Source organism: Neopsephotus bourkii, unplaced genomic scaffold (genome assembly GCF_033783945.1).
Source record: "Neopsephotus bourkii isolate Nb327-2 ecotype Australia unplaced genomic scaffold, CSIRO-AGI_Nbou_v1 NB_1792, whole genome shotgun sequence".
Taxonomy (NCBI): domain Eukaryota; kingdom Metazoa; phylum Chordata; class Aves; order Psittaciformes; family Psittacidae; genus Neopsephotus; species Neopsephotus bourkii.
Window position 1 is genome coordinate 8,333,477 of NW_026902266.1, and position 22,801 is coordinate 8,356,277.

Below are 22,801 nucleotides of genomic sequence, written 5' to 3' on the forward strand. Positions count from 1 at the left end.
GGGGGACCCTCTGGAAAATGCTTTTTGTCTGTAGTCACTGAGCAAATGGAAAGTAGTGCTGTGCAATTTTTTAGCTGTAGAAGAGAAGGATTTCCCAAAAGTAAAAGTTAAAACCTGTTCACTTTGAAGTTAGAGTCTTGATGTTGTTGGTATAAAACAGAGCGAACAGAAGCCTGTTTCTTGGTCTTACAAGTACTGAAAATAACTGCAGTGCTCTGGCCACACATATTTTACATCTGTTCAGATTATTAAAATGAGATACCACAAATCCTGTTTGTTAAATGCTTGGATTCATTTTTATTTTGGAGGTAATTTTTGAAAATGCCTTTTTTTGGCACTTCCGTCACATACTCTTGAAACTTAGTTTTCCATTGCTTTCCTTTTCTAGAGTCAAAGATTTTCTTCCTGGCATGGATATTTTTGTATTTGCAAGACGTTAGTGCTGTTTTTAAAGCCAGTTGAGATATTTGAGGGTGTTCTTCAGTTGTCCTAGAAACAGTCATGCCTTTTTTGCCTTCATTCAGTTTTCCACTTTGCATCTGTAGCCTGGTAAAATTGCGACACTTCGCACCTCTGGTGTAAATTAATCTCTGGCAGTTCAATTCCACAGCCTTCCTTGACACAAGTCTGCATGGCACAGATACTGAGAATTTGGGTCATCTGGCTTTCTTCTTTTGCAGTGAAGCTCTTCCTTAAGTAACTTTGGAAATGCTGAACAACGTAAGACATTGTGATATATGGAGAGTTCTTTGAAACTTTACTGACTGCAGTTTGTGCTTCAGATTATGCGCACAGGCCATGGGCCTATCTGTGTCACGTCTGAGATGTAGAAGATGGGCTTGTAAGAGTTTCTGAAATACAAGCAAAGCTTATCTTTAACCTCGTGTCACAGTACAGGTATAGAAGGGTTTCTTGATTCATGCTGTTTGCTTGTCCGCAGTGTTTAAATTAGATAATCTGTAACTAATGCTTGCTTTTACTGTGGGACCCTTTCAGTAGTAGAGAGTTTGCTTCAGCTAATGCCGAGAGGAGACAGGTGGCCTCAGCTCCTCCTTGGCATGGTGCTGCAGGGACCCAGAGAGGTTGGTGCTGTGCAGGGCAGCAGGGAGCCTTGGTGGCCACTGTGGCCACTCTGAGCTGTAACTTTGCTGTTCAGGGCACATCCTGCCTACATAAGCACCTGCCCTCACTCTCCTGCAGGCTCCCAGGCACCCCTCCCTTCTCCTCTCTCTCCCTGTAGGTTCTTTTCCAGCTGCTGCCACAACAGCAGTGCTCAGGCAGACTCATCCTCTCCCTTTGCTCCCACCCTCCCTTCTATAGACCTGCAGAAAGCACCATGCCAATAGCAGATTTGGGGGCTGTGTGCGTGTGCAGCCAAGAAGATGTAACTGCATCTTGGTGAACTGCATAGGTAGACTCTTGGCTGTGATTGTTGTCCTGCCTTAACCTGGTTTATGGTTGACACCTTCAGCTGTCTTGTTGCATCTCATCTCCAGCTGCATGGGGCCGTGTTTGAGTGTGTGTGAGACTGTGTATGTGTGCATAGGCTTAATGCTGGGGCTACAGGTAAAACTGCTCCACAGCTGCTACGAAGTTGTCTAGGAGCTATATATCACTGTTTTCTCTGAAGCACATTATCACTCTTCACAGTGCAGTTTTAAATGTTGACGATTCACCTACACTGAGTTGTTCTCCCCTGGTCTTTTCTCACTGTATTTACAAAATACTTAGGTGTGGCGACTAGGCTTCTCGGCAGTTCTGTGTCTTTAAGAGCCCTGCGTCTGCCAGCGCTCAGGAAGCCCGTGGTTTGACTTAGGCAGACAGGCAGGAGGGAGAGCTGGAGTCATGGGGGCTGGCTGGCTGTGCTCCCTGCCTGGTGGCGGCAGGGGACGGGCAGACAGGCTGAGTTGAGCTTCATCCTGGTCAGCAGCACTAGCCCTTCAATCTCCATTTCTTCTTTTATAAATACACTTAAGATGTAAGTGGATTTTTAATTTCAGGTGGTACTGGCTGATGCTACCCACTTGTTTTTTTTCAAAGAGATGTGCTTTGGGGTAAGTTAAAACAATTTGTCAGGGTTCATCTGTCTCTGCGATTCTGCAATTCTTATTTGAAGCCACATTTAAAAAAACATAGGCCAGCAAACTTAAGGCTCGTCCTTGCAATCTGTCCATGGCATATTGTAAGTCCAGTCCCTTACTGGAGGTTAAAGCCACCAGGTCCCAGATCTGGAGCAAATGTAAAGGAATTCTGTGGAATTTCTGAAAACGTGGCATACCCCAGGCAACATTGCGTAAGGGGGTTGTGCAATCCCAAACTGACTAAAGCCTGGCATAATTTATGTATCTTGCCTTTCTATTCTATCTTCCTTTCCATAGCTGTGGGTAAAAATCTGTACTTACTTTTGGACAAATGAGAAAATAAGACTTGGTATGTTGAAAAAGGTAGTGTCTTTTTTTTTTGTACAGTCTGTGCCATCTGCAATCAGTGATTGCAGGTAATGCCTTCCAGGGAGTATAAACTTCAGTAGGTGTACTCTGTGCTCCAGATGGCCCTTGAGGGAGCATCAGACCTACCTCTCTGAGGTGAGCCTGAGCAGATGCACTCTGTCCATACTCAGAATATTTGGGCTAGCAGAATTAACTATGAGCAAGGGCTGAAGATCCAGAAACCATTTCTTGCCTTGCTGCTACATGCTATAGATAGTTGGTGTTTGTAGAGTTCTTGCCTATTATCAAGAGCACCTGCTTCTGAAGTACAGGTACCCCTCACTGAAGCCATTTGCTACTTGTCTTGAGAGAGAAGTTAAAGCCACATCTATGGTAAGAGGTGTGTGATATGTTTACAGGTGAAGAGGAAATGATTCTAAATGTTTTAGCATTCAGAGTGACAAAAAACAAATGAACCCTTTTCACAGTTTTTGTTTGACAAAGAATCTTTTCAAAGTTTGAATGAAACTGATTGAGAAAAAAAAATGAAAAGGTTATTTATTTGAAACTTTAAATAAACATTCATCAGCAGAATGTTTGGTTTAAGTTTTATATTAACATGAGTTAGTGGTGGTGAATCAGACAAAACAGAAGTGGACAATTTCACTCAAACATCATAGACCTTAAAGGCCATGCTAAATTCTGATGAAGTAATTTCTCATCACAGATGAGCCTTTATTGCTGCTTCCTGCTCAAAACTCCTCTTTTAGGCCACTGCATTCTATCCTTTGTGGTGTGTTGTGATTCCCTAAGGTATCTCCTTCCCTATTGTTTTCTGCCTAATTTAATTTTAATGGGTTTAGATACGTTATTAAAAAAACTTACAATAGTAGGTGTTAGGTTGTAGTCTGTGGCAGTATATCCCAGGGAAAGTCTTCTGTGCCAATTTGCAAGGATCAAACAAGTTGTTCTCAATTTCAGTGTCTTTATGCAGAACACTTGCTGACTGGGCATTCTCCTGATTTCATTAGAATTATGAGGTGTAACTCAAGAGTATATTTGATCCCTGTCACTTAAGGTGGTCAGCCCCATTAACTAGTAGTTTGGGAAGTTATTTATTCTGATCTTTAGGACATGGTGGCATTACTCACAGTGATGCAGTGAAATGCTTTTTGATTTTTAAACCCCTACCTCTAATTGCTGTCTTTTTTTAAATTTAGAAATTACTGTGACGAGTATTTACAAATTTCACAGAACATTTTGTTCTCTGATTTAAATCCTGCATACCAAGTGCTTGCCTGGGGCAAAGACAAAAAAAGTTAGCTTTGACGCTCCAAAACTGGTAGAATAAATCCTGTGCAGCTGGCCTGCGTGAAATGTGCCCAGTGACAGTAAGCCGCAGAGAGGATTCAGAGGGTTAGGGAGAGCTCTGTGCCTGTCATGCTAGGAGTGTTTTATTGTTTTTGCTGTGAAGGGCAGCAGCACAGAGTATCTGTACTGCTCAGTATGACGTACGCAAAGTGGTGGAGTACACAAAGTGATGATTGCCACATGGTTCTGTTAGGTATATATATGGACAAAACCAACACATAAGTGTACAATATTGTCTTTGTATGCTGATAGCACTTTGATGTTTTCCAACTTTGGACCTGTGGTTAAAGCCACAAAGGAAATATGTGAGTCTGCACCAGCTGAGAATATGTTTCTAGCACTGGGCATTCCTGTGTGGTTGTGTGAATGTCTGTTCATTGGTGAGGAAATGGTGTTGGCTAGCCTGTACTCAGTGTTTGTCAAGGGAAATTCTCAGAGACTGATTTAAATGGGAAAGCCAACGCAGTACAATTTACACTTGTGTGTACTTGTGGATAAAATGCCAGTAACTGTTATGGATTGGAGACTATTTTTTCTGCCTGTGCTATTCTCACCACCAGCTCTGCTCCTTCAGCCGTCTCTGTTTTACTTCTTTTTGCAATATAACCTAGCTGAGACTTGGTCGCAAGAGAAAGTGACTTAAACAAATCTTAATCTCAGAAAGTCATGAATTAAAAGATGCACAATTCAGGAAAATAAATTTTGGAACACAAAGTTAGGAAGCCTGTGCCCAGTTCATGTGAGCAGCTTGCAACAAGGTCATGTTTTCCTCTAATAGTGTATCAACAGGAATTTGGAAAGCCTACTTTTACTCACGTTGTGTGAGCTTTTGGCAGTACTCTGTGGAGCTGCTTTTATGAATTCAGCTTTGTTTTCAGGTTCCAGAAAACTTGGAGGTTCTCTGGAAAGAGGCACAAGAGTAACTGCTAAGAGTGAGACCAGATTTGCAGAACTGACCTTTGGAGATCAGAATGGAAGGACTCACAAAAGAAAAAATGTAAAGGCTTTCATTAATACAAGCATTTATCCATAATACACTAAAAGGGACTTTAAGAAGAGAGTTGTATGCTTTAGGTCATAAACCAGCTTCTAGCAAAGTAAGATAAGAAAATTTTCCTTGGAGCCACTTTGACCGATAGCTGGTTTCGGCAGGGGTTTTTTTTGCGCTTCCCATGTCATTTTGTAGTGACCATACGCTGCAATAATTCACTGGGCTTTGTGGACCAATGGCCTGAGCAAGCGCATGTCAATTCTTAATGATTCCTGTTAGAATCGTTTAGAAGCTGAAAGACTTCTCTTAAGGGACCTTGACAGGGTCTGATTCGATTTGTTCCAGGGTAGGATTGCCCTTGTTCCTGTTTATGGATGCTCATGATCTGGACTCAGGACTCAAGCAGGAATGAGGAGGATGTTGAAGTTTGGTATATGTAGCTTGTGGCTTCAACTGTTTGATCTGGAGTGAGGGACAGGAAGGTTTCTTTTCTTTTTCTAAAGATCAGTGCAGAGAGAAGAGGTGAAAAATCTTTATGAAAACCAAAACCAGAAGAGAAGCAGCACTGAGAGTAGGCCAAATCTTACTGGTGAATATGAGCATTACTCATGTAACTTCAACAGAGTACATGCTTTAACTGAGCATGTACTGCTGAAGGCTTGGCCCATAATGTCCTTTATAAAGCTCTGATTCCTCCCCAAATAGTTTTTCCTTCCCTCTTCAAAGAGGCACCTGTTGTTGGTGGAGTTGGTGATGATACTGGATTAGTGCACATGCGGTCAGCCTGCTTGGCCTCGGCTCTTTGGACCCAAAATGAACTCCAGCTGCTGTTGCCCAGAGCAGGTGCTTCATCCAGCCCTAGCAGCTGTTTGAATATACACTGTCATGGCCAAGAGGAGGGGGTAGGTCCCTTGAAAAAAGAGCTGATCAGCAGCAAGGAGGGAAAAGGGAGTGTGCCACAGAGACTTGACTTTTATACCTAGCATTTAACAGACAAAAGTTGTTCTAGCATTTCCTTGTGGAAATGGGAAATAGTGGCTGTCACTCTGCATCCACTTAGCCTGCAGGGCACCATGATGGATCATGGTTCCCAAAATGAGGCTGAGGGACCACTGAAGACCTGCAGGGTCATGACAAATGATTGATCTCTAAGCTGCCAAGCTTGTATTGTAGTTTGGAGATACGATATAGGTACATGGTAGCATGTGAGGATATTGAGGGCTGGTAGTGTTTCACAGCTGTTCAGTGTTTGTAGTCACTGGTTTAAAGCAGCAATGTGCAGCCCAGTAAAAGTGAGGTTAGACACAGAACAGTGTCCAGGCTAATAGTCTGGTACTTGTGATAGCTTGGGCTTCACATTCACGCTGCCAAAGCCAGCAGCAAGAGGAGAGAACAAAAGCAGAGATTATCTGGGGTTACAAAGCAGCCATAGGAGACAGTGTCAGGGAAATGAGGGTGAGGAGACAGTGTGGGACATGTGGATGTGTTGGGAAGTAGCAGCCAGAGTTTGAGAAGGGCTCACAAATAATCCATGGCTCACAAATAATCCATGTCTGAGGTAAAGCAGCAGCAATCCAGTGTTAGAGTGAAGGGGCAGGAGAGGATAGCTTGGGGTAAGGGTATCACAACTTTCAAAGAGAAGAAGGCATCTTAAATTTGCAGCAGGAGGTACTGGGGGAGTGTCTTGCAAAGCAGGGAGTCTTACAGTATAAACTGACCAAAGTCATTCCTATAGCTGGCCTCACAACTGGCCCCTTCTGCTTTCTTTCCAGCTTGCCTTCAAAGTATTTCCTTTGGATTGTCTCTCACAGATGAAGGAGAGGTCTCTGTTCAATCCCGTGCTCTCTGATTATTCACATGCTACTAGTGATGTTGCTCCGGGCCTCTTTCCATGAGCGTGCAGTCTCATGGCTGTGCCTGCATATGTCACTGCCAGCATTAACACTCCACAGGGGGCTGTCCTCTTACCTATATACACTAAAGCTACCAGAGTCCTTCCAGTTTCTCTGATAACCTGCATGTCCACTTTGTACCTTTACCCTGTGTGTGGTTTCAGTTGTATCCCGTCAGTGAGGCTTTTCATTCTGTGTATCTTTGTTCAACCAAGTTCCCACTGAACCTCCATAAGTAGGGGTAAATGATAAGCAAGGACATTTCTTTGTATAACTATAAAAGGATTATTCAGGCCATATTTCAGTACATCAAGGCCTATGAGCAAGAGAAAATATGAATATTGGAGGCCTCTCTTTGTCAGGAAATGGGATTTCCGCAGGTGCTCAGTTGCAGATGCTCTGCATGCTTCTAAGGCTTGGCACATGTCATTGCTAAATCCTGATTCAGGATTCAAGAATGTCTTATAACCCCTGCCATGTAAACTGCTGTCTGGCCATGTTTGGAAATCAGCCGTCAATGATGACAGTAGATGAGTATGGGTGAAATGAGCAGCTTGGCTTCAGCACTAAACAAGACTTGTTAAACATTGTAAATACAGATGTCCAATTCATATTTTGAATAATGAATATTATGACCTTTTCTGTAGCAAGTGGCAAGAAGCTGGATCATCTTTCTTCATCTCCTTGATGCCTTCTCAGGATTTGAAAGTGTGATGAAGTATTTCATCCCTTTACAGGGTTAGGTAAGATTGGTAACCATAGTTCTTGTATAGAATTACATAGAAATACTCTAAACAGCCAAATATATTGATTTAAGGTCACCTGTGTGACCTTAAATTGTGCAGGCAAATGGTTTCTGTTCTGGTTTATCCACTTCTTGAATTGGCCAGGCTACCCAGTTGACTTCAGTTGTTCATTCTTTTAGATGAAAGATGACCACTGATGGTACAGGCTTGTACAATTTCTGTCCCCGTGTAGCTTTTTCGTCAGGTATTCCTCTTACCTGTATTTCTTCTACATGAAAATTAGAGAAATGGAACCAGAAAATCTACACGAATGAAATTCTCAAGGCTGTTAAGGAAATAGCTGCATTAGAAATAGGGAGTTTCTGTTCTTACGGCCCTTGGACTTGTCACTGTTACACGTGGAAAGAAACACTACACATGGCTGTTAATAAGTGTGTGATGTGCATCTATGTGAGGGGAAGACATCCTCTGATGTGCTCCTGGTTACTGTCCCTATGTTTTTGTCACTTTCAGTAAATTACAGTTCATTCGTGGGTCTGTGGGCCTATCAGCAGTAGTTCCCCGCTGCCCCCCCTGCCTGGTATCATGGCTGGATGGTACACACACCCGTTGCTGCTTCACTAGCAGTAGTGAAGTGGCAGGTGTTGCCTTGTCTCTGTACTTCTCTACCTCAGCTTCCTTGCACAGTGATGTGACTCAAGAAAAATTGAAGCAACTTTCTACTCCTTTTGGAGTATAAATTAAAACCCAAACAAACAAACAAATACCATTCTCAGTGTGGCCCAAGATCTGTATTTAAGTGTGGCGGCACATTTAATTTTGTTTTTCAGATTGTTAACCACCTACATGTGGAAAAGAATTTTTTGATGAAGTGCCTGTCTCATGCTAATTTAAATGTAATTAGGTACCACGGAATTTCACAGATTTAAGCCATTCCCAAAAGGTGTGTGGCAATGTCCAATGTCCTGTCTTGTGAGGAACAAGAAAGTGAAGCACTTTGGATGTAGTAAAGTCAAAACTTACTAATTGCTGGATTCAGGCTAAGGAAATAAATTGCCTTTTAACAGGCCTCTATGTTTTGGGGATCTGGAGAACTGAGGGGTTTACTTTGTATGAGGCCCATGTTATGCTGTGCAGGAATTCCCAATTCAGGGTTAAAAATACTGCAAGTGCCCTTCTATGGTACAGCTGACAATTAGCCTGGTGCGAGTAGAAAAAACAATCATTAAGTGGTGAGTGAAAGTAGTGTCAGAAATGGACCTTGACAGAATGGTAACATACAGTTAGCCCGAGCAACATTCTTCACACCTGCTGTGGTGCATAACAGTAGCTGGCTGACTTAACCCGTGGCACTACAAGCAGAGCATTGTGTTGTGACACAGCCTGGACAGCGATTGAATTACACACCGATTAGGTCTTCGGCTTCTCTCTGTCACTGTGGACAATGAAGAATCAGAGAAGTGGACATGAGAGATTTAGCAGGCCTTGTGCTCTCGAATGGAGGAGGATTAGTTTGTAAATGGTAAATTGTGTTGGGGCCAAGAGTCATAAAACTGAGCTCTTGCCCTTCTGCTGCCTCAAAGGCACAGGCTTTGCAGAAGGCCCCTTCCTCCCCCCCCCCGCCTTCTACTGACTGCTGTGATGAGGGGAGGGGTGGACAACTGGAATCTGCTCCTCCTTTTCTTTGCCAAAGAAGGATGAAGACACCGGAACATGTGTACAAGTTTTGCCCCTCACTATCACTTAGTATCCTTTCTTGGAAAGGACATAGAATTAAATTAATCAGTCTTCTACCATTTCCACCGGGGCACAGATTTGCCTCTCACTGAGGTGTTGCTGGCTGTGGTAGAGGGTGTCCCTAAGACCTCATTTAACCTTGCATACCATTTCTCAGGAGGTCTGCAACAGGGCTCAAGAACTGGAAATCTTACATCCTTTCCCTCCTGTCATCTGCTTCCACACAACTGCAGAGCCTGCGCTGCGCTCTCAGCAAAATCACCCTGAAACGCCCTGTGGTGGAGGTTTGTACTAAGCTGATACAGAACGGACATTGCTCTTGGTGGCAGTATCCCTTGTTGCCATGTTGTTCATAGAGAAGATGAGTTTATACTCGCCTTTGTTCCACTGAGACGAGTGTTTGGTGTGTTCTACATACCAAAAGTGGCAAATCTTCTGTATCTTCTTTCAATTTTCAATTGAAAGTCTACATGACATGAACTTCTTGGGTTTTGGTGTGGTTTTTTTTTAGAGAGGTAAAGCTTTTTTGGTTAAAAAAATGCAACTGTTGAACCCCAGTTGGAGAAACAGCTGCAATATGTATGTGCATGATACAGTGCATGGGATACAAAGCATTCCCATTCCTTCTGATCTTGCATATCCACTCCCTGTACCTATTGAATGTGATAGCCTTTAGGCATGAGTGTAGACTCAGAGATGGGAAGGGCTAGCTTGCCATGCAAACATTTATCTGATGGCCCCATCCTATTTTCTAGAACCAAAGACTTAATTGTGATAAAATGGACATCTTAAAGCATTGTAGGAGGTAGGGGGATAAAACTGCACTTAATCTGAGTTTAGTTAGGCATGTTTCATACCTTGGAGTTTGACAGTAAATAACACAGTATATGATCAATGGAAATATGATCTTAATCTGTAACTATAAAAAAGAAAAGGATGGTCTTGAAAGTCCAGCAATCTTTCAGACCATCTTAAGACAGTGAAATTCAACAGGGTTGTTCCTGTTAATGATCTAAGAGTAGAGATACTGTTGAATACATGAAAATTTTATCTTGTTCCAGTAATCTTTATTACTGTAATAAATGATTCTCATTCTCTTTCCCTGCAGGCCTTATCCCATGTGTTTATAGTGCTGGAATTTATTTTATGTTGAGCTAGGAAACAGTGCATACCTGGGTACTGTAAGATTGTAAGAGGCTTTATAAGTATACTATTTAAAAAGAATTGCTTGTGCTCTGGTTGCTAGTTTGAACTGAGAAAAGATACTTATATTTCATACTCCTAAAAGCAGTAGTGTATTTGCTATAATACACCAGTTCAGGGTGATTTGCTCATAAACTATCAGTTCAAGAAAAGTCTTAAATCTCTTGCACCTATTTTCTCTTAATAAGTGCCAAATACTTAGTACCTCCCAAAAATGCTCACAAGCCTATAGAGTATAAAGGCTTTGCTTTGGCTCTTCTTAAAAGCTCTTTAAGAAGTTACGAATGAGAGAAATTCAGCTGTTGCTCAACATAGACACTACTGGTAACTGATAGTTCATTTTCAAAACTGGAAAATAAGAGCTATTCTAAGTAGCCACTGTTGGTTTTAATACTGTGGAATATTTCAAATGTAAGTTTTGAAAAAAAAACCCCAGTCATTCACTATTGCTGATACAGGAATGACAGAGGTTAATACCACTGACATCATGTTGGAACTGTATAGTATTTTGTTAATGGTTATTAATGCCCTACTGCTGGGAGACAGACAGTGCCAGCTGCCAGTTAGTGTGGTGCCTCTCTGTGGGTGTGCCTGGTCTCTGCTTAGAGAGGGGCACAAGGAGAGTTCATGTCTGCTCCCTACCTCGACATCCCTCCACGGAAACAGGAGGAGATACTGAGAGAAGGTAGTTACAATGCCTTGCTTCTGTCTCTGCTGACTAAAGAACAGGTCTGAGAGAGTGAAGCAGGAGCAGCAGACATCTATGGAGCCACATCCAGATGGCACTGAGGACTTGTATTCAATTCATAGAATCATAGAATAGTTAGGATTGGAAAGGACCTTAAGATCATCTAGTTCCAGCCCCCCTGCCATGGGCAGGGACACCTCACATGAAACCATGTCACCCAAGGCTCTGTCCAACCTGGCCTTGAACACCACCAGGGATGGAGCATTCACAACTTCCCTGGGCAACCCATTCCAGTGCCTCACCACCCTCACAGTAAAGAATTTCTTCCTGATATCCAATATAAACTTCCCTTGTTTAAGTTTTAACCCATTACCCCTTGTCCTGTCACTACAGTCCCTAATGAAGAGCCCTTCTCCAGCACCCCTATAGCCCCACTTCAGATACTGGAAGGCTGCTACGAGGTCTCCTCGCAGCCTTCTCTTCTCCAGGCTGAACAGCCCCAACTTTCTCAGCCTATCTTCATACGGGAGGTGCTCCAAGTCCCCCGATCATCCTCGTGGCCCTCCTCTGCATTTGTTCCAACAATTCCATGTCCTTCTTATGTTGAGGACACCAGAACTGTTCACAATACTCCAAGTGAGGTCTCACGAGTGACCAGCAGAGGGGCAGGATCACCTCCTTTGACCTGCTGCTCACACTCCTTTTGATGCAGCCCAGGATACGGTTGGCTTTCTGAGCTGCGAGCACACAGTGAAGCCGGCTCATGTTTATTTGCTCATTGACCAACATCCCCAAGTCCTTCTCTGCAGGGCTGCTCTGAGTTCAGGACTAAACTCAAGATAGACATCCTGTGCAATAAACCAGGAAGAAAGTCAAAAATGCATGGAAATGGTGCCAGTAGGCCTGGGGAAGAAGTGTAGGTTTATGTAAGAGAGCCTTAGAGCTTTGGACATTGGTGGAAATAAGTCAGAAATGGTATAGAGTGAAGGAAAACAACTCTTGAGAGGAAGGGGAAGAAACTTTGTAGTGGCAGAATGATGATGGATATAGAGCAATTAAATAGCTTCTACTACATCATATTTGTTGTACATCCAGATTTGTAGGTTTAGCTGCTTCACTTGGGGCTAGCTATTACATTGTGTAATACCTGTAAATTTCATCCACCATAAGGGAATGAAACATACAGAAAGATGCAATATGTCACTGTAGTATATCAAATTGAGAACAGCATTTTTTGCAGTCTGTACTGAACACAGGTTTAAGCCAGCAGCAGATTATTCCTTAAGTGTATTGTTGTTATGACAAATCTGAAAGGAGTTAAAAGCATTTCAGTAGATTAAAAAAATGAGACTTTTATTTCCTTTACCACAGCCTGGTCTCAAAATGGGACTGCCAGCCAGGTTTATGCAGCTTGGCCTTGTACTACACAAGTACCCTCTGGTGAATGTGAGTGGAATCAGTTGTGAGTCCTGCGGGAGGAACCGGCTCACCAGGCCTCTCCAAATCAGTCAGCTTCTAGGTCTCTAAACACTGGGGTAATGTAACCTAAATAATACACTGAGATTGTTTAGCAAAGACATGTCTGATGGCCCAAGGGCATTTTGGTGATAACTGCTGTCTGATATGCCACACAGACTGTTGTATTCTCTTTCATGCTAAGAAAAAAAATAGTATACCACTACTTATGTATGTTTGCTAAAAGGGAAGATGAATGTTTGATTGAATGAAGCTCAGGTTTGGGGGACACAATTTCAATTTAACACCCATTAATTTTGTACACCTGTTAATTAATAGATATAAATGGAAATGTCCATATAATACTGTACACGTACTCTCCAATTATGTAGCCTAATAATTGAACACAGTGATTTGTACAGATATTTTATTTTCTCTGGCCACTTTTACAGAAAGAGTTGCCTATACAAATACTTGCCAGTCAGTTGCCTTATCTTCAGTGACACATACTTTGCTTGGAACATTTTTTTGGATTGAAAGGTGCTGTATTTACTCTGAGAATGAAGAGAAGACTTCTTAAAATATTGACAAAGAGTTCAGAAACTCTTTATTATTTTTGAGGAGTAGGTCTTTTCCCACCTCCTATTTGTCTTCAGAAGACCTCTCTCCTCATAGCTCAAAAAAGGCTGATACTGTCCTTCATGCTTTTATTACAGCTAAATCACTTTGTAGTTGATCGCTTCCACTGGAATAAAAGTGTAAAGACATGTATGGAGGAAATCCCATCAGGCCAATTCTGCTGCCACTCCTGTTGGTAGGAATTAAAGTGCCTGAAACTTGTTTTCATTGAGGATAGGTTAATGGTTGGACTCTATGATCTTAAAGGTCTTTTCCAACTGAAATGATTCTACAGTTCTGTGAATCTGACCTCAGCTAGCAGGAGCAGCAGATTATGGGAAGTGGTTATTCCCCTCTGCAGAGTGTTGTGAGAAACAGCATCTGAAGCATGATGTCCAGTTTTGGTCTGCCCTAAACAAAAAAGACATTGTCTTACTGGAACAGAACAAAGATGAGAGGCTGCAGCCAGTGATACATAGGAGAGAACTGGGCTGGTTTGTCATGGAGAGATGCTGTCCCTCACAGTCAAGAGCTGCCTGCTGTGAGGGTGCATAGAAGATTGCGTCAGACGTGTCTTGGATGAGATGCAAGAGGCCCAAGGTGGAGCAAAGGAAATTTCAAATTCTAGAAAAAATATTCCCAAAAAACATGATAGGCTGGGGTCCGCAGAGGAGGTGTCATCTCTATCCTTGTAGATGCTCAAAATTGACCACACAAGCCCCGAGAAGCTTGGTCTAGCATGGCTCTGCTCTAAACTGGAGACCACTGGAAGTTCATGCCAACCAGTATGTGTGGTTCTGTGGTAATACTTAGAAATTAAAAAGGTAAATGAAACTATTAGCAGAGAGTACTTTTTCCTGTGTAATTCATAGCTCCTTGAATTACATGTCAGTTGAGAACTTTCTAGTGGAGCTTACTTTGTAAGCAGTTGATCTGGCGTAGAGTAAATTTGGGTATGTGCTGGCATGGAAAAATTGCAAAGCCAGTAAGGCAACTGCATGTAGTTAACAGTCCTTTCATGTTTGCGCAAAGTCCTAAGCAGACTTAAAAACCTTTCAAACCTACCAAACTATGTTTGTGGCTTTTCCATTGTTTGTGGTCATTGTGCATTGAGCACAGACAGAAACGATAACAACAACAACCCCACGAACAAACAAACAAACAAAAAAAACCCCCACAAAAAACCCCAAACAAACCCCAAACCAAACCCCCCCCCCCAAAAAAAAAAATAGAAAGGCAGAAATAGTCCAGTTCTATTCCAACACAGATAATGTCACTTACTATTAACCCAGCTACAGGTGACTCCTTTTATTCTCCTCTCCCAAATTCCACACAGATCAGGTTCACCTGAACCTTCCTCACCTGTAAACCAATCTGGGATAAGTTCTTTGACTTGATATTTCGTATCTCAGTTCTGAGACTATAACTAAAGGAGGCTAGATAGAAAAAGGAATAGGAATTTGGTTGAGTGCTCTTTGCAAAGAGGTGAGACGGCTGCTCTAAGGGTTGTGTTTTGTGCACCCAAGTGCAGCCCCAGCTTCCCTGATCGAGCTGGCTGCAGGTGTGGGCACCTGGGCAGGATTGCTGCCACCAAGGCTAGAGGCAGTGGCAGGGGGAGGGAGGAGGGAAAGAAAGACGTGTAGTCATTTGGGAAGGGCAGTAAGGGAGGCTGAGGCTTCTGGAAGGTGCTTGAGTTGGAATAAACTCTGCTGATGTGGGTTTCTTTACAGAGCAGCAAAGAGCCTCTAAAAGGCACTCATCTTAAAGTGATCACAAGTACAAGGTCATTTCTGAAGGATAAAATGGTGGTGAGGCTGGGATGGCAGTTATTTTGGGGGTTATGGGCTTGTTTTTTTTCAGTGTAAGGAAATACGGTAGCAGATTCTGATGCCTTTTATTTTGGTTGTAGTGCATGTAACTGACCCTTGAAGCTTGATTTATTGTTCTGGAGTTGTAGCTGTCAAAAAGGAAGTTAAAAGTAATTTGTAAAATTTCATCTGTAACAAATGAAGGTCTTACAAAAGAGCAGTGGGATATGCTGTAGTGAGTCCACTGAGACTGGTTCTTCTGGGTCTTGTATTAGAAGTCCCTTTAAAGTAGTTTTCACTACTTTAAAGTAGTAGTTTTTAACAGGCTGGTTACCAGCATATGTATCTGCTATATACAGAACTGTATGTCAAGCTACTGGGCTGGGTCTTTTGGGATTTTGAGATGAATTTTGAGTCTAGTTACTGACCCTAATGTGTGTGTGTGGGGGGAGCTCTGCCTGACATTGAAAAAGAGTAACACACTTGAGTTGGTTGACAGCCACAGTTAGTGAATACTTTCTCATGATGTCTTATGTCCAAGCTGTGTGGTTTGGTTGATGTGCTGGAGGGAAGGAATGCCATCCAGAGGGACCTTGACATGCTTGTGAGGTGGGCTGTTGCCAACCTTATGAAGTTTAACCATGCCAAGTGCAAGGTCCTACACCTGTGTTGGGGCAATCCCAGACACAGCTACAGGTTGGGCAGAGAAGAGATTCAGAGCAGCCCTGCAGAGAAGGACTTGGGGTGTTGGTTGATGAGAAAATGAACATGAGCCAGCAGTGTGCGTGTGCTCACAACCCAGAAAGCCAACCATATCCTGGGCTGCAGCAAAAGGAGTGTGAGCAGCAGGTCAAAGGAGGTGATCCTGCCCCTCTGCTCTCGTGAGACCTCGCTTGGAGTATTGTGAACAATTCTGGTGTCCTCAGCATAAGAAGGACATGGAATCATTGGAACAAGTGCAGAGGAGGGCCACGAGGATGATCAGGGGACTTGGAGCACCTCCCATATGAAGACAGGCTGAGAAAGTTGGGGCTGTTCAGCCTGGAGAAGAGAAGGCTGCATGGAGACCTCATAGCAGCCTTCCAGTATCCAAAGTGGGGCCCATAGGGTGCTGGAGAGGGGCTCTTCATTAGGGACTGTAGTGACAGGACAAGGGGTAATGGGTTAAAACTTAAACAGGGGAGGTTTAGATTGGATATAAGAAGAAGTTCTTTACTGTGAGGGTGGTGAGGCACTGGAATAGGTTGCCCAGGGAAGTTGTGAATGCTTCATTCCTGGTGGTGTTCAAGGCCAGGTTGGACAGAGCCTTGGGTGACAAGGTTTAGAGTGAGGTGTCCCTGCCTATGGCAAGGGGGTTGGAACTAGATGATCTTAAGGTCCTTTCCAACCCTAACTATTCAATGATTCTGTGGTTCTATGTCACTTGTATTGTCACTGTATGGATAAGTAGCTCCCTAATGTTAAACTAAGGGATTAACGTTAAACTAAGAGCTAGCTTCTCTACTAGGTCTGCAAGAGTAGCACATAAAGCTCATAATTATTAAACAGACTTTTAGGAAAAGTCGTAAGTTTCTCCTAAGAACAGATAGTATCCTAAATGGCTTCACTTAAGTAACTTCAGGAGTTTTAGTATGAGAGATGCTGAGAACTTATTTTCCTGCTTCTTTTTACCTGTTCTTACAAACTGTGAAGGACTTGTACTCCTGTTATTTCATGGGAGGTGTGTTAATTCTGCATAAGCATTGATACAAGAGCAGGTTCACAGAGTTGTGTTGCCAAATTGGTAGTATCAGGGGAAGGTATAACAGCATAAGGAAAAAAATAAAGCCTGGCATCTCAAAGATGCAAACTGCAGATGTGAACAGTCTGCAAAGGAAATGAGGGAAATTTATTTAATTGAGAGCTGAAAATGTTAAATAAATACATTGTTTAGAAAGGGTCCAGCCAAACACTGGCCGTGGGGCTTGGGTGCTGGGGGAGCAGATGTTGCTTCAAAGCTTGCTTTTGCTTTCTATAGGCAAGCACACTATACAGTGTATGGGCTTATAAACGTGAAAACCTGTCACATGTCTCTAAAGAACATCTCTTCAATTTGTATCTGTTATAAATAAAGCAGATTAAAAGTGTCAAAGGACTTCAAGCAATTAAAAAAGTGTGTGAAGTCAAGTGAATCAGATTTGTCTTATGAAAAGAATAGTGTAATATTGAAGGCTAGCATAATCATCTGTCTCTGAATCTGCGCATGTGCCATCATCCAGTTGCAGAACAGGGTTGATGAGAACAGTGCAAGATTTTGGTTAGTGAGGCTTAAGGAGAAAGGCAGCTCCTTGTCTTCAGAGACTGCTCTCTGAAAACAGAGGGCTTAGTTTCCACTACCCTTTGGCAACTGGCAGTGCTTCAGCCTGATCTGTGAACTTAAAACACATTTGATCTGCATGATGGTGCATACTGGCAGGTCCTGCCACTCCACCTGAATAACTATAACATGCTCATAAATCAGGGGAGAGCATTCCTCTGTGACACCATCCCAAATGCCCTACTGCGCTGAGGCCTGTGTTAGCCATCAATGCCTCTTACATAAACATGTCATACTTTAAAGTAGGCCCTTACGAAAAGCACAAACAATATGCTGGCATGGAGGGGCCACACAAAGTCAAGACCTGTTAAGTGGGTGGAGGAGAAAAATCTCTTCATGATAAATGTATCTACCAGATACACGTGGAAAGAAAATAGCCAAGACTAGGTTACATTCCTTTCAAAGTGAAATAGTCAAATGTGGAAATGGTTGTCTTCTTCCTTGTAAAACTTAAAAGTTAGGACTCATAAGCAAAATAATGGTGCAGGAAACTTTGACTTCTGTTGCATTTGCTCCAGCCTGGTCAGTGACTGCCCCATGCTTCGTGTATTGGTGTTTTTACCGCAACAAGACCTGCATGTTGGATCTTTGTGCAAGGTTTATTGTTCTTCTAATTTTAAGATGGTGTTGTTAAGAAGCACGAAGGTTTTCTTTGCCACTTGAAAAAGGACCACTTGAAACTCTCACGTGCCGTGAGATAGATCTTGAAGTGTCTAGATCTTGAAGTAGTCTGTGTATCTGATTAGGTAGTAAAAAAAGCTGGTTTGCATTTGGTCCGTTATAGGAAGGTGACTGAAAACTAAGGCATGTTCATTCGAAACTACTTCATAAATCTTGCTTACAGTCACTTTGTCCTCTGGTGCCAACATTGTGGATAGTACTTCCTGTCTACCTGATCTTAATCCTTGCACAAGCTGATACCAATTTTAGGTATGGGGAGAGAAATGTTAAGGAGCATCTCAGGCACACCTTCATTACAGCGCACAGCTGACTGACTTGTGAAACTCGTGTTTGTGTTGGTGCAGCCTTTGATCTGAGTTGGCAAGGGAAGTGCTCCCAACAGCAGCAGCTGGAATGCACACAGCCAAAAGAGACACTGGGCTGTAAACAGTGGCTCCAGCCGCCCTTGTCAGATGTGTCACAAATTACAGGGGCTGACAGGTGCCTGTGCTGGTGTCCTGCATGCAGGATGTGCCTTGGTGTGTGTGGAGCAGCAGGTAGGAAACCTGCGTGGTGGGTGGCCAGCTTGTGACTTTAGTACAAATAAATCACATTCTGGGCTTAGGAGCAGCTTGTTGCATAACTCTGTGCAGAAGCAGTAATAGTTGCTTATGCTCTGACTTCAAGGTGCATTGGCAGCACCATGTAGCTGCACTGCAAAGGAAGGGTTTATTCTGTATCTTAGGGCTGCTCAGATAGGTCCAGCAGCTCTGCTGGTCAGACTAATATTTTTTTTATAAGCCATAAACTGCTATCTTGCTGTTTCCACCAGCACTTCTTATATACTTACTCATATGTAAATGCCTTTAAACTTCTGTCTCTAACAAACCAGTTCTAGCTCTGAAACGGTCATGGTAATGTTAAGTTGTAATGTTAAGGCAAGCGCTTTTTGTGGAACATAGAACTGTATCTTCAGTTCCCTGGTTGCTCTCACTGGATTGAGCCTTCAGCACCCAGTTGTTTTTCCCAGGGAGGGGGATTCAGCATTCAGTAGGGAGGCATAGTAGGCTTCATCCTGGAAGGACTTCAGAGTGCTTGGGCATTTCTTGGGGCTACGTAATCCATCACTGGAAGTAGTTTATCTTTTTGAAATCTAGTTGGAGGAATTGATGAGTATTACTCTGCTGTGGGAGCCTGAGCCGTATAGTGTTTGTGACCTTCAAAAAATGCATGTGGGTGACAATGACACAGTCTTTTTCCACTGCCTGCTTAGAATTGTTTTTTATTGCCTTACCCTATGCCTGGATAGATTGATTTCTGTGCTGTGGTTATCCCCTCACCACCTTCTTTGTATATAATTTAAGGTCTTTAGGGCCTGATCCAAAGCAATGAACCTGGAGTGGACTGATGTTTTCATTCTAACACCTTACTCATGTTAACTGAAAGCAACTCTTGCCTTGTGTAGGCAATGTAGTGCTTTGTGGCAGGTCCATACTTTACACCCTAGCCTTCAGTGAAGCAGGCAAGTTTATGATCACAGTGAATAGCTTCTACAGAACTTTTTTTAGAACCACAAGGCAAAGGCTGAAACAGCATCTCTAAACATGTGCTGCCCTCAGGAGAGGATCCTCGCTACTGTGCAGCTGTTGTGAGAGCCAGGGAGGATGTGGCCTCCATAGCGTGGTGCCACATGTGCTTAGGCAACTTTTGGCAATCAGCAGTCCAGCCTCAAGTCAATTCCTATTTAGGTGGTATCTTTATTTTTTTCCAGAGCCACTTGATAGGATGTAATCCTGTAAGATGCTCAGCAAAGGAGCCGATACAGTAAAGTATTTCTGCAGATGCTTGATTTTCAGTAAGTGGTCCTTTTATGTGGGTGGGAGCACTCATGTGCTTAAATTTAAGCATGTGCTTAAGTGCTTTCTTGGGTCAGGGCCAAAATGCTAATGTGCTGGAGGTTCCATTGCGTTCTCAAGTAACAGGCAGAGTTCAGAACCTTCGTGTGGACCCCTGGGCTTGCAGGATTACTGAATGAAATACACCCATGACTGGCAAGTGTTAGACACGTTCTTAAACTTTTCATTTTCAGCAAAAACTCAAGTTTTTTGCTCTATTATGACTTTTACACTTTGTGTACAAAGAACAGTTCTTAACTAGGCCTGTGGCAGAGTTGAAGAAAAAACTGTTCTCTGATTTCAAATTACTTTTATCTAGTCAGATACTTTTTTCTGTTGAGAACAAAAAAGCTTCCTGCAGCATCTTCTGCTCTGACCCCACTGGCTTATCTCTAAACTCTTCCTGCTGCACTTCTGGAGGAAAATAAGCCTTTGACAGGCACCACTAAGATGTTAAACTACTGGGGGTCTCTTGTGTGATGTCGCTCTTACTGATAATAGCCCGCTTTAATGACAGTACTGTTAATGAGCCTGGAGGACATGCGACTGGAAGTGACAGTGGTGTGCACCTGTCTTGGGCAGGGGGCACTAGGTCTTCCCCTGTGGCAGCCGCCTTGGTGGCTGTGCTGATCGCCAGGCGTGACACTTGCCATGCCCAGCAGACTGAGGAACGTAGTGGGGTGTTGTGAGTCTAAACACACATCTGCTTCTCATGTTACAATGCAGGGGTTCAGAGGTCAGCACAGCAAAAGCAGATGAAATTATGGTTTCTACCACCACCATGCCACATTAGAAATGGTAAATTGTTGTCAAGTGGGTCTGTCAAGCTGTTTGCCTCTACTATAGCAAAAACATGATTTTTTTTTGTATCAGTTGTAGTGCTTAAAAAATAAATGGATTTGTTTTCTAAACACCATGTGAGAGATCTCTTTCTATCCACTGTTGTTCTTTGCTGCTGGACAGAATTCCCTAGACTTTGGGGCTTGGCAGCAGGGTGTGGGGCTGGCAGTGCTGCAGGATCTGTCTTCTCCAGCCATGCTCTGTGTGGGCATAGCAGCCTGCGGGCTCTCCCTCAGATGCTGGGTCTGAAGCGAAGCTGTGGGCAGGTGGCTGTACACATGATGAGCCATCTAGGTTAATAACCTGGGCTGTAATGTTGTCAGCCATTCTGCGCATAGCTACTGCTTCTGTTTCTGTTTAGCAAATAGAGCAGATCTTTATCCTGTGTGCAGCATCCGTTCACTCTAGTGTTTCCAGTCACACCTGTTAATCTCTTGCCATCAGCAATGGTTTTCAAAGGAGCTGTGTAAATGTTGCTGTTCTCTCTTCCAAACTGTGCACTGCAAGGCTCAGATGTTTCCTCCAGGGAAACTGGGTGATGCTCTTTGATTTGAGCCAGTGCTCTGTGTCAGGGCTCAGAGTACTTCTGAACCTCATGATCTTAAGGGTTTGTCCAAAGTGAGCCTGTTGAAGCGTGTAAATTCTGGGACAGACCTTTGCCAGGCTGATGTCTGGACCCTGTGCTCTTATTCATGTAGGAAGCCGGCATTCAGTATAAGCTCAGGCTGTCTGCATATCCCACTTGGCCCTTAGAGGATTTTGGTGAGGAGCAAAAGGCAATACTTCTCAAGTTGTCATCCCCCATTTACCATAGGGCAGATGGGAGTAGCTGGAGGCTGTGCAAAGTGCCCAGGGTTTCCTTAAGTCCTGGGAGCGCTGAAGCTTCCCAAAGGGAGTGGTGCCCACCATAAAAGCTGGTCATGAGCATGTTTCAGAAGGTGAGATGGTGAGGATGACCATTTCTTCTTGCCTGGTCTATGGAGCAGTGGAACCAGAAAAACTTTGAAACGTTCTAGAGGTGTTTACTAAGCTCTATTTGTTTGATAGCTCTGTATTTATTGGTAGACTGAGGGGAAGACCCTCTCTGGTACCCTTTCCACTCTGGAATCTGTACTGAACAAGGAATCTGTACTGAACAAGTTTATAAGAAACTTTTTGAACTAAGAAATCAGCCTGGAAAAAAACCTACCAAAACGTAAGAATTCAGACATTCAGGGTACGTGATGCTTTCTCCAGCCTTGACTTTGAGTTCCTTTTTATTGTGAATTGCCATTTAGTGTGGGGTTTTTTTTTAAATTCTTTTACCATAACTGTGACCAAAGGGAGGAATGCATTTGACAAGTGCAATAAAGCAAATGTTCCATGTTTATGGCAAGTACTATCCTTTTATGCTATTAATTCAAATTGCCTGGATTGTTATAAAACTGGGATAGTGTAGGATTACCTACCTTGGTGGAACACAGTTGAAATGGATCATACTACAAAGTAGTACACATCTCCCTATCAAATTTTAGAGGAAATAATCTTGGAGTCATAGGGTAGGCATATGTCTCTGGAGCACAACTGTTTTAGATGTATTTTTGTATCCAGCAAAAGTTGGAAGTCTCTACAGAGAAATAACAGAAAAATGCCATTAAGTGAAAAAAAAAACCAGTCCAGTGTAAAAAGAGCAACAGTTGCACTGCATGTGTGATAGTGACACTCGCTAGGATACAAATAACTTCAGAAATGCATTTTGCTGCAGTACTGTAAATAAGCAGGGAAGGCACTGCTGGGTGACTTCAGTGGTCAGTACTCTTTGAAGAGGGAAAATGTTGGGTGGTGTAGCTCTCGTAGCATTGAGACGATGCTAAGCAGTGAAGGCTACATGGTGAAGCTTCCTTTAAATGGACTTCTGCTGAAAAATGGGGCTGTGAATAATTGGCTGTTTTTCTTCACTTTGGCATCTGGACAGGCAAGGAAAAATTACTTGGGGCCATGCAAACTTGCAAACTTTATTTAGAGAATTAAGGCATTAATGTGTTCCAAAACCAGAATGCTGCTTCAATTTGGGACATTTTCAAACCTTTTCTCTACATAAAGGCAAGAAATCTGGTTGTTGGTGTTTTTGTT

At 42.9% G+C, this 22,801-nt stretch overlaps 2 long non-coding RNA genes across 2 annotated transcripts in view; both read left to right on the top strand.

Moving 5' to 3' along the window:
- The window catches only part of LOC133226584 (uncharacterized), a 55,894-nt gene that overhangs the window by 15,367 nt on the left and 17,726 nt on the right, over nt 1-22,801 (top strand). The window lies entirely within an intron of this gene.
- LOC133226585 (uncharacterized) lies at nt 72-10,097 on the top strand. Its single transcript, XR_009729569.1, has 3 exons — nt 72-841; nt 7,331-7,426; nt 9,324-10,097. It is a non-coding gene; the product is annotated as an uncharacterized LOC133226585 (long non-coding RNA).